Source organism: Monodelphis domestica, chromosome 3 (genome assembly GCF_027887165.1).
Source record: "Monodelphis domestica isolate mMonDom1 chromosome 3, mMonDom1.pri, whole genome shotgun sequence".
Lineage (NCBI taxonomy): Eukaryota > Metazoa > Chordata > Mammalia > Didelphimorphia > Didelphidae > Monodelphis > Monodelphis domestica.
In genome coordinates this window covers 530,962,916-530,972,717 of record NC_077229.1, presented here as the reverse complement: position 1 = coordinate 530,972,717, position 9,802 = coordinate 530,962,916, and positions in this window count along the sequence as shown.

Sequence of the window (9,802 nt, the reverse complement as noted above, 5' to 3'; positions counted from 1 at the left end):
ACCATTTTAGCCTGTGATTTTGCTCCTCTCTGAGGTCTACCCATAGCTCCAACCACTCCCTTGATGGTGAAAATGGGATTAACTCCACCCTACTTATTCTTTAGATTTTTAGCCACCAGGAATGTCTACACCCCCACTTAAGGATTAAGTGTGGAGGGGGGAAGGTCTATGACCCACACATGCTAGCGAGTGACAACTAAGAAACAAGTGACTGCCTAGGGCAAGCGTAAGTCACCATTGGTATATGAAAAGGTGGAAGGAAGACACAGGAAGTGACACAAAGAACTGCCTTTGAATTTGGTGACCACTTCCTGTGAGGGAGTCTTCGCCTTGGAACTTGGCCTTGGAGGAGCTCAGGCTTTAGATCTCAGACTGCTTCCCTTTGGACTGACACATGGTGAGTGAAAAAGTTATCTGGAGGTACAAGCCTCTGGAGAGGCCCCTCATCTTGGAGGAGGCCTTGTGGCTGGAAGCCTTGTTAAATTAATCCTCTGCCCCCCCACTGGGGCCTCTGAATTCCTGCCTCATTCAGACTAGGCCAGAGCAGTGCTCTCTCTCTCTCTCTCTCTCTCTCTCTCTCTCTCTCTCTCTCTCTCTCTCTCTCTCTCTCTCCCTCTCTCTCCCTCCCTCTTTCCCTCTCTCTCTCTCTTTCCCTCTCTCTCTCTCTCTCTCTCTCTTTGTCTATCTGTCTGTCTGTCTCCTCTCTCTCTCTCTCCCTCCCTCTCTCTCTTTCTGTCTGTCTCTCCTCTCTCTCTCTCTCTCTCTCTCTTTGTCTATCTGTCTGTCTGTCTCCTTTCTCTCTCTCTCTCTCTCTCTCTCTCTCTCTCTCTCTCTCTTTGTCTATCTGTCTGTCTGTCTCCTCTCTCTCTCTCTCTCTCTCTCTCCCTCTCTCTCTGTCTCTCTCTCTCTGTCTTTCTCTCTCTCTCTCTCTGTCTATCTGTCTGTCTGTCTCCTCTCTCTCTCTCTCTCTCTCTCCCTCTCTCTCTGTCTCTCTCTCTCTGTCTTTCTCTCTCTCTCTCTCTGTCTATCTGTCTGTCTGTCTCCTCTCTCTCTCTCTCTCTCCCTCCCTCTCTCTCTTTCTGTCTGTCTGTCTCTCCTCTCTCTCTCTTTCTCTCTCTCTCTCTCTCTCTTTGTCTGTCTGTCTCCTCTCTCTCTCTCTCTCTCTTTCCCTCTCTGTCTCTCTCTCTCTTTCCCTCTCTGTCTCTCTCTCTCTCTCTCTCTCTCTCTGTCTGTCTCCTCTCTCTCTCTCTCCCTCCCTCTCTCTCTTTCTGTCTGTCTGTCTCTCCTCCCTCTCTCTCCTTCTCTCTCTCTCCCCCTCCCTCTCTCTGTCTATCTGTCTGTCTTTTTTGTCTCTCTCTGTCTCTCTCTCTCATTTTCCTTACTTTCTTCTATTTATAAATAAACTACCATAAAAATCATTCTGACTTGAGTAATTCGTTGGAATTTAGTAGTTAAATTCCTGGTCACCAACCATCATTTTTACCCCTTACAGTCTAACTAATCCATGAAGGTTGTGACAAGTACCCTCAATCTCCCTGAATTTTCTTTCCTCTTTCTCTCTTTACTATCTCCTCAAGTCAGTCTTTTAAATAATGGACTCTAAAGTTCAAAAGCTGCCAGATCAGGTGAGTTCAAACTTTTTTTTCTTTTTTCTCCTTAAAATAAATAGAACATAGCCATTTTTAATCTTAGCAGCAGGGTCCTGAGGTCTCAGTTGCAGAAGCTGTCCCCCATGCCTTAGGGAACAAACAACCCAAATAGCAGACCCTCTTGTTTTTACTTGGGGGGCGGGGACAGAGATTCTGTCTTCCAGCTAATTTACCAGCAGCAAACAAGCTGTTTTTTTTTCTTCTTAACAAGCTGTGGGGGAAAAAACCTGGGAAAAACTTTCACTCTCTCTGAGGGTAAAGAAGCCCTGCTTCACCCCAACAGAATTCTATCTCACAGCCAAAAAAACAAAACAAAACAAAACAAAACAAAACCCTCACAAAAACAAAACAAAACTGCAAGACTACTGGAGTAAAGGTAGTGAGTCAGCTCAGCGAGTTTTTCATTAGAGATAGCTGTCCACGGTTGCCCTAATTGTATCGCAGGAATTGGATTTACTGGTTTCCCAAGGGATCTGTCTGGACATTTTGGAAACATTTCACAACAGTACTGGTGAAACCAAGCACAAGAAACATCTCTGCATCATTCTAAGTGTTCAAGATCATCAGCTGTGCACAATGGACCGCATTGGATCACAGGGAAGTTCCCTGAATCATCTGGAGTTACTCAATCACCAAGTGATCTGTCGCCCCATTCAGGAAGCATTTCACATCGACATTGGTCAAACAAAGGAAAAGAAAACCCCAAGATTATAAGCTGTCCTTGATGGACCTCATTGTATCTCCTGAAAACTCCCTGCCTGTTTAAGAGTGACCAGATCACCAACTGACCCGCACTGATATTTATGAAACTTTTCACAACTGTATGGATTAAACAAAGTGAAAGAAACATCCCTGTCACTTCAGGAGTGTTCAAGATCAGCAGCTGTCCTTGATGGACCTCATTGTGTCACGTGAGATCTCCCTGTATCTTTAGGAGTGACCAGATCACCAACTGATCTGTGCCGACATTCATTTCACCATTTTATAGATTAACCAAAGCAAAAGAAACATCCTTTCCATGTTAGCAGGGTTGAATCCTCAGTTGTCCTCAATGGAGCTTTAAGTATCAAGTGAAAACTCCCTGATTTTTTAGAAGTTAAGATTACCACCTGATCTGGATGGATATTCACGAACTATTGCCCAACTGTAGTGATTAACTAAAGCAAAAGAAACCTCCCTGCATCGCTAGGCGTGCTCAAGATCATCGGCTCTTCTCGACTGACGTTAACCTTAATCTTTTCTCTAAGTCTCCAATAACCGTCCCCTAACCCTGATGAAAAGACTAACCTTAATCTTGTCCCTAACCCTAAATAGACAGAATTTTAATCGGCAGCCTCACCCTAAATATATCTCCAACTCAACAGTGACTCGGATCCCTAACCGAGAGCCAGTTCTAAACATCACCCTAACATGAACCCAAACCCCATATTTTACACTAAAGCAAAGCAAACCAGAACACTAACGCCAATCCTGTCCCTACGCCCACCCGAACCCTACCATAACCTTGATGATAAAACTATCATGAACAGGAACCGTAATATTTTTTAAATTAATTTATTTAGTCAATTTAGAACATTATTCCTTGGTTACAGGAATCACATTATTTCCCTCCCTCCCACCCCCCCCCATTCTTCTCGTAGCCGACATACAATTCTACTGGGTATTACATGTGTCCTTGATTAGAACCTATTTCCATGTTATTGGTGTTTGCACCGGGATGTTCATTTAGAGTCGACATCCCCAGCCATGTCCCCTCGACCCATGTATTCAAGCAGTTGTTTCTCTTCTGTGTTTCTACTCCCACAGTTCTTCCTTTGCATGTGGATAGTGTTCTTTCACATAGATCCCTCCGGGTTGTTCAGGGTCACTGCATTGCCACTAATGGAGAAGTCCATTACATTTGATTGTGCCACAATGTATCCATCTCTGTGTAAATGTTCTTTTGGTTCTGCTCCTTTCACTCTGCATCAATTCCTGGAGTTTGTTCCACTCTCCATGGAATTCCTCCACTTTGTTATTCCATTTAGCTCAGTAGTATTCCATCCCCAACAGATACCACAATGTGTTCAGCCATTCCCCAATGGAAGGACATCCCCTCATTTTCCAATTTTTACCACCACAAAGAGCACGGCTATGAATGTTCTTGTACAAGTCTTTTTCCTTATGATCTCTTTGGGGTACAAACCCAGCAGTGCTATGGCTGGGTCAAAGGGCAGACTGTCTTATCGCCCTTTGGGCAGAGTTCCAAATTGCCCTCCAAAATGGTTGGATCCATTCACAACTCCACCAGCAATGCATGAATGTCCCCACTTTGCCACATCCCCTCCAGCATTCATTACTTTCCATAGCTGTCATGTTAGCCAATCTGCTGGGTGTGAGGTGATACCTCAGAGTTGTTTTGATTTGAATCTCTCTGATTATAAGAGATTTAGAGCACTTGTTCATGTGCTCTCTTTTGATTTCTTTAACTGAAAATTGCCCATTCATATCCCTTGCCCATTTATCAATTGGAGAATGGCTTGATTTTTTTGTACAATTGGTTTAGCTCTTTATAAATTTGAGTAATTAGACCTTTGTCAGAGGTTTTTGTTATGAAGACTGTTTTCCAATTTGCTGCTTCCCTCCTAATTTTGGTTGCATTAGTATTGATTGTACAAAACCTTTTTAATTTGATGTAATCAAAATTAATTATTTTACATTTTGTGATTTTTTTTCTAGCTCTTACTTACTTTTAAAGTCTTTCCTTTCCCAAAGATATGACAAGTATACTATTCTGTGTTCATCTAATCTGCTTATAGTTTCCTTCTTTATATTCAGGTCATTCACCCATTCTGAGTTTATCTTGGTGTAGGGTGTCATATGTCGATCCAAACCTAATCTCTTCCATACTGTCTTCCAATTTTTATAGCAGTTTTTTTTTTAATCAAATAGTGAGTTTTGGTCCCCAAAGCTGGGATATTTGGGCTTGTCATAGATTGTCTTGCTGAAGTCACTTACCCCAAGTCTATTCCACTGTAATATAGTTTGGTATCTGGGACTGCAAGTTCTCCTTCCTTTGCTTTTTTTTTCATGAATTCCCTGGATATCCTTGATCTTTTTTTCTTCCAAATGAACTTTGTTATAGATTTTTCTAATTCAGAAAAAAGTTTTTGGTCGTTCAATGGGTATGGCACTAAATAAGTAAATTAATTTGGGTAGGATGGTCATCTTTATTATGTTAGCTCGTCCTACCCATGAGCAGTGGATGTTTTTCCAACTGTTTAGATCTAGTTTTAATTGTATGGAGAGTGTTTTGTGGTTGTGTTCATATAGTTCCTGTGTTTGTCTCAGCAGATAGATTCCTAAGTATTTTATATTTTCTTGGGTGATTCTAAATGGAATTTCTCTTTCTAAGTCTTGCTGCTGAGCTGTGTTGGAAATATATAGAAATGCTGATGACTTATGCGGGTTTATTTTGTATCCTGCAACTTTGCTAAAGTTGTTGATTATTTCCACAAACTTTTTGGTTGATTCCCTGGGATTTCTTAAGTAGAACATCATATCATCTGCAAAGAGTGATAGTCTCCTCATTGCCTATTTTAGTAACTTCTATTTCTTTTTCTTCTCTAATTGTTACAGCTAGTGTTTCTAGTATAAGGTTAAATAACAGAGGTGATAATGGGCATCCTTGTTTCACTCCTGATCTTATTGGGAAGACTTCTGGTTTGTCCCCATTGCAGATGATGTTTGCTTATGGTTTTAGATATATACTTTTTATTATTTTTAGGAAAGACCCTTCTATTGCTATATTTTCTAGTGTTTTCAATAGGAATGGGTGTTGTATTTTGTCAAAGGCTTTTTCTGTGTGTATTGAGATTATAATGTGATTTTTGTTGTTTTGCTTGTTGATATGGTCTATTATATGGATGGTTTTCCTAATATTGAACCATCCTTGTATTCCTGGTATGAATCCTACCTGGTCATAGTGAATAACCCCCATGATCACTTGTTGGAGTCTTTTTGCTAGTATCCTATTTAAGATTTTTGCATCTATATTCATTAAGGAGATTGGTCTATAGTTTTCTTTCTCTGTTTTTGACCTTCCTGGCTTTGGAATCAGTACCATATTTGTGTAATAAGAGGAATTTGGTAGAACTCCCTCTTTGCTTATTATATCAAATAGTTTGTATAATATTGGGATTAGTTGTTCTTTGAATGTTTAATAAAACTTTTGAGTCATTTGTGAGTCCATCTGAACCTGGGGATTTTTTTCTTAGGGAGTTCTTTAATAGCTTCAATTTCTTTTTCTGATATGGGGTTGTTTAGGTAGTCTAATTCTTCCTCTGTTAGTCTAGGCAATTTATATTTTTATAAATATTCATCCATTTCACCTAGATTGATATATTTATTGCCATATATTTGGGCAAAATGGTTTTTAATGATTCCCTTCATTTCCTCTTCATTAGTGATGAGGTCTCCCTTTTCATCTATAATACTGTTAATTTGGTTTTCTTCTTTCTTTTTTTATTGGATTGACCAGTACTTTGTCTATTTTGCTTGTTTTTTCAAAATACCAGCTCCTAGTCTTATTTATTAGTCCAGTAGTTCTTTCAATTTCGATTTTATTAATTTCTCCCTTAATTTTTAGGATCTCTAGTTTTATTCTGGGGATTCTTAAATTGTTTGCTGTCAAGTTTTTTTGATTTGCATGTCCAATTCATTGACCTCTGCCCTCCCTAATTTGTTAATATATGAACTCAAGGATATACATTTCCCCTCAAGAACTGCTTTGGCTACATCCCATGAATTTTGAAAGCATGTCTCATCATTGTCATTTTCTTCAATGAAGTTTTTAATTGTTTCTATGATTTGTTCTCTAACTAACCGATTTTGGAGTATCATATTATTTAATTTTCAATTAATTTTTGATTTGGTTTTCCATGTACCCTTACTGACCATTATTTTTATTGCCTTATGATCTGAAAGGGGTGTATGGGGTGCTCAGGGAGGGGTAGTATCTCTGGTATGGAGGGCTTGTCGTGCCCTCCTAGGGCAGCTCTCCAGCCTCTGAACCTCACCTGACACCCAGCTCTCACTTGTGGCTCCCAGTAGCTGCTAGCATGCGGCAGCGGCCACACCCCAGGCAACAGGCCGGCTAAACCTTGTGAGGGTAGCCATCGGGTCGTTGACCCCTGGTGAACCAGGGCTTTGCTCACTCAGCATGTGAAGACTGCTTCGGCTGAACAGATGGAAGAAACCAATAAGAAGGTTCAACGACTGAGATGGCGATGCAGCAAGGCACTGTGGAGTGCTCAGGGCGTGTTGGAGCACAAAGGACAACACGGCCATCCAATGCAGCTGAGGAAGTCTCCAGGTGTAATGACTTTTCGTGCCACTGGACCCAGGCTTCCAATGCCAAGAGAGTGGGACTGTCTCTGTGCATCGACTTTTCCACTTAAATCTTCATGCACAAGTGTCTTTGTGCACAAAAACACACAAAGACAATAGTCATCCTCGGTTACCGAGAGACTACTACTACTACTATTATTTCTGCTTTTCTGCATTTGTATGCCAAGTTTCTGTGGCCTCTAGTGTATGGTCAATCTTTGTGAATGTGCCAGGTGGTACTGAGAAGGTGGTGTATTCCTTTTTATCCCTATTTATTTTTCTCCATATGTCCATTAACTCTAATTTTTCTAAGATTTCATTCACTTCTTTTACCTCTTTCTTATTTATTTTTTTATTTTATTTATCTAAATATGATAGTGGTTGGTTCAAATCTCCCACTAATATGGTTTTACTGTCTATTTCTTCCTTCAATTCCACTAGTTTCTCCTTTAGAAATTTGGATGCTATACCATTTGGTGCATACATGTTGATTGCTGATATGTCCTCATTGTCAATACTTCCTTTTTTCAAGATGTATTTACCTTCCCTTTCCCTTTTAATCAGATCTATTTTTACTTTGGCTTTGTCAGATATCATGATTGCAACTCCTGCCTTCTTTCTATCAGTTGAGGCCCAATAGGTTTTTATCCAACCTTTAATTCTAACCTTGTGAGTATCTACCCGCCTCAGGTGTGTTTCTTATAGACAACATATGGTAGAATTTTGGATTCTAATCCAGTCTCGTATTTGTTTTCCTTTTATGGGTGAGTTCATCCCATTCACATTAAAAGTTATGATTGTGACTTGTGTATTCCCCAGCATTCTGATATGGATCTAGATGCTTTTCCCTCTCAGAATTGATTTCACTGAGAGTAAGGTTTAAGTATTACCTATTAGCACTCTCTTCCTCTCCTTCTTATAAGAGTATTCTTCCCCTCCCCTTCCCATGCATATCTTTGTGTGATAAAGATTATCCTATTTATTTCTTCAAGTGTCTCTTCATGCCATCTTCGATTCCCCCCTCCATTTTTCTTTTTTTTTGTATATCATCTTATAGCACTTATTACCCCAGTCTCTTCCTGTGAATGATTCTTCTAATTAATATAATAGTAAATATAATTTTTGAGAGTTACAAATAACATTTCTCCCATATATTAATATATACATATATATGTATATATATAATTTGATATAATTGTAGCCCTTAAAGAAGAAAGTTTGAATAAAAAATCATTTTCCCCCTTTCCCCTCTTTTTCTTATTTACCTTTTCATATTTCTATTCATCTTTGTGTTTGTATATCAAACTTTTCACTTAGGTCTGTTCTTTTCTTTACAAATACTTGGAAATCTTCTATTTTGTTGAATTCCCATACTTTCCCCTGGAAGTATATAGTCAGTTTTGATGGGTAAGTGATCCTTGGTTGAAGACACAATTCTCTTGCCTTTCTGAATATCATGTTCCAGGCCTTGCTGTCCTTTAGTGTGGAAGCTGCCAGGTATTGTGTGATCCTGATTGGTGCTTCTTGGTATCTGAATTATCTCTTTTTGGCTTCTTGTAGAATTTTCTCCTTAGCCTGAAAGCTCTGGAATTTGGCAATTACATTCCTGGGAGTTGCCTTTTGAGGATTTAGTGTAGAGGGTGGTCTATGAACTTTTTCCAATGTCTATTTTGTCCCCTTGTTCAAGAACATCAGGGCAGTTTTCTTGGATGATTTCTTGTAGTAGGCTGTCAAGATTTTTGTTTATTTCTGGCTTTTCATGTAGACCAATGATTCTCAAATTGTCTCTTCATGATATGTTTTGGTGATTTGTCATCTCGTCAGTGATATATTTTATGTTTTCTTCTATTTTGTCAGTATTTTGACTTTGCTTAATTAATTCTTGCTCTTTTGTAGGATCATTCTCTTCCAGTTGCCTAATTCTGGTCTTTAAAGACTGATTTTCTGCTATACTCTTTTGATTTTCCTTTTTTGTTTGGTCTATCCTGCTTTTTGTGGCTTCCAGCTATTTCTCCAATTGGGAGTTCTTGTCCTTTAAACTGTTATTTTCTCTTTGAATTATTTCCCACTTTTCTTGCCAGAAGGCTTCTATGTTTTTGATAAGCTCCTATTTAAATTCTTCAATAGCTTTTGGACAATTTCCAATTTTTGGAAGATTTGGGGTTCATTTGAATTTCGTCTGTAGCCTGGGTTTTTCCTCCATAAAAAATTTCTTGGGTCAATGCCTTCTTTTTGTTTTTCTTGGAGAGAGGTTGTTGTTCCTGGGCACAATTTGCCATCACTGTGGAGGTTTTTTTCCTTTCCTTTTTAGTCAGAAATCTGAGTGGTTTCTGTGTATGGAGCTAAGAAGCAAGGATTTTGTTTGAGGCAAGTTCTTGAATCTCCGCAGCTTCTGCTGTTTGCAGCCCTTCTCTGTGCTATTTTCCTGCAAGTGCCCACAGTCTGAGCTCTTCAGCCTGATGCTTTTTCAGGTGTAGCTTCTCTGAGGAGTAGGTCTTTGGTGGTCTTAGTCAGCTCCCAAGGACCTAGAGGTGACCCTTACTCAGACTAGAGGTGCCCCTCGCTCACTGATTCTGGCATGCTGACTCTGACTCTGTCTCCATAGGTGGGGTGGGGGAAGATAGATTACCTCACGGTTTTGGTGGGAGCTTTTTCACCCTTTTATTGTGTGGAAATGCCAAAATCCCATGTATCTTCAATGCTGTGCCCTACTGTAGAGTCTCTTTGTTCATATGAATTTGGGTTTTTTGGTCTTTTGAGGTAGTCTGTATTGGTGGGTGCTGAGG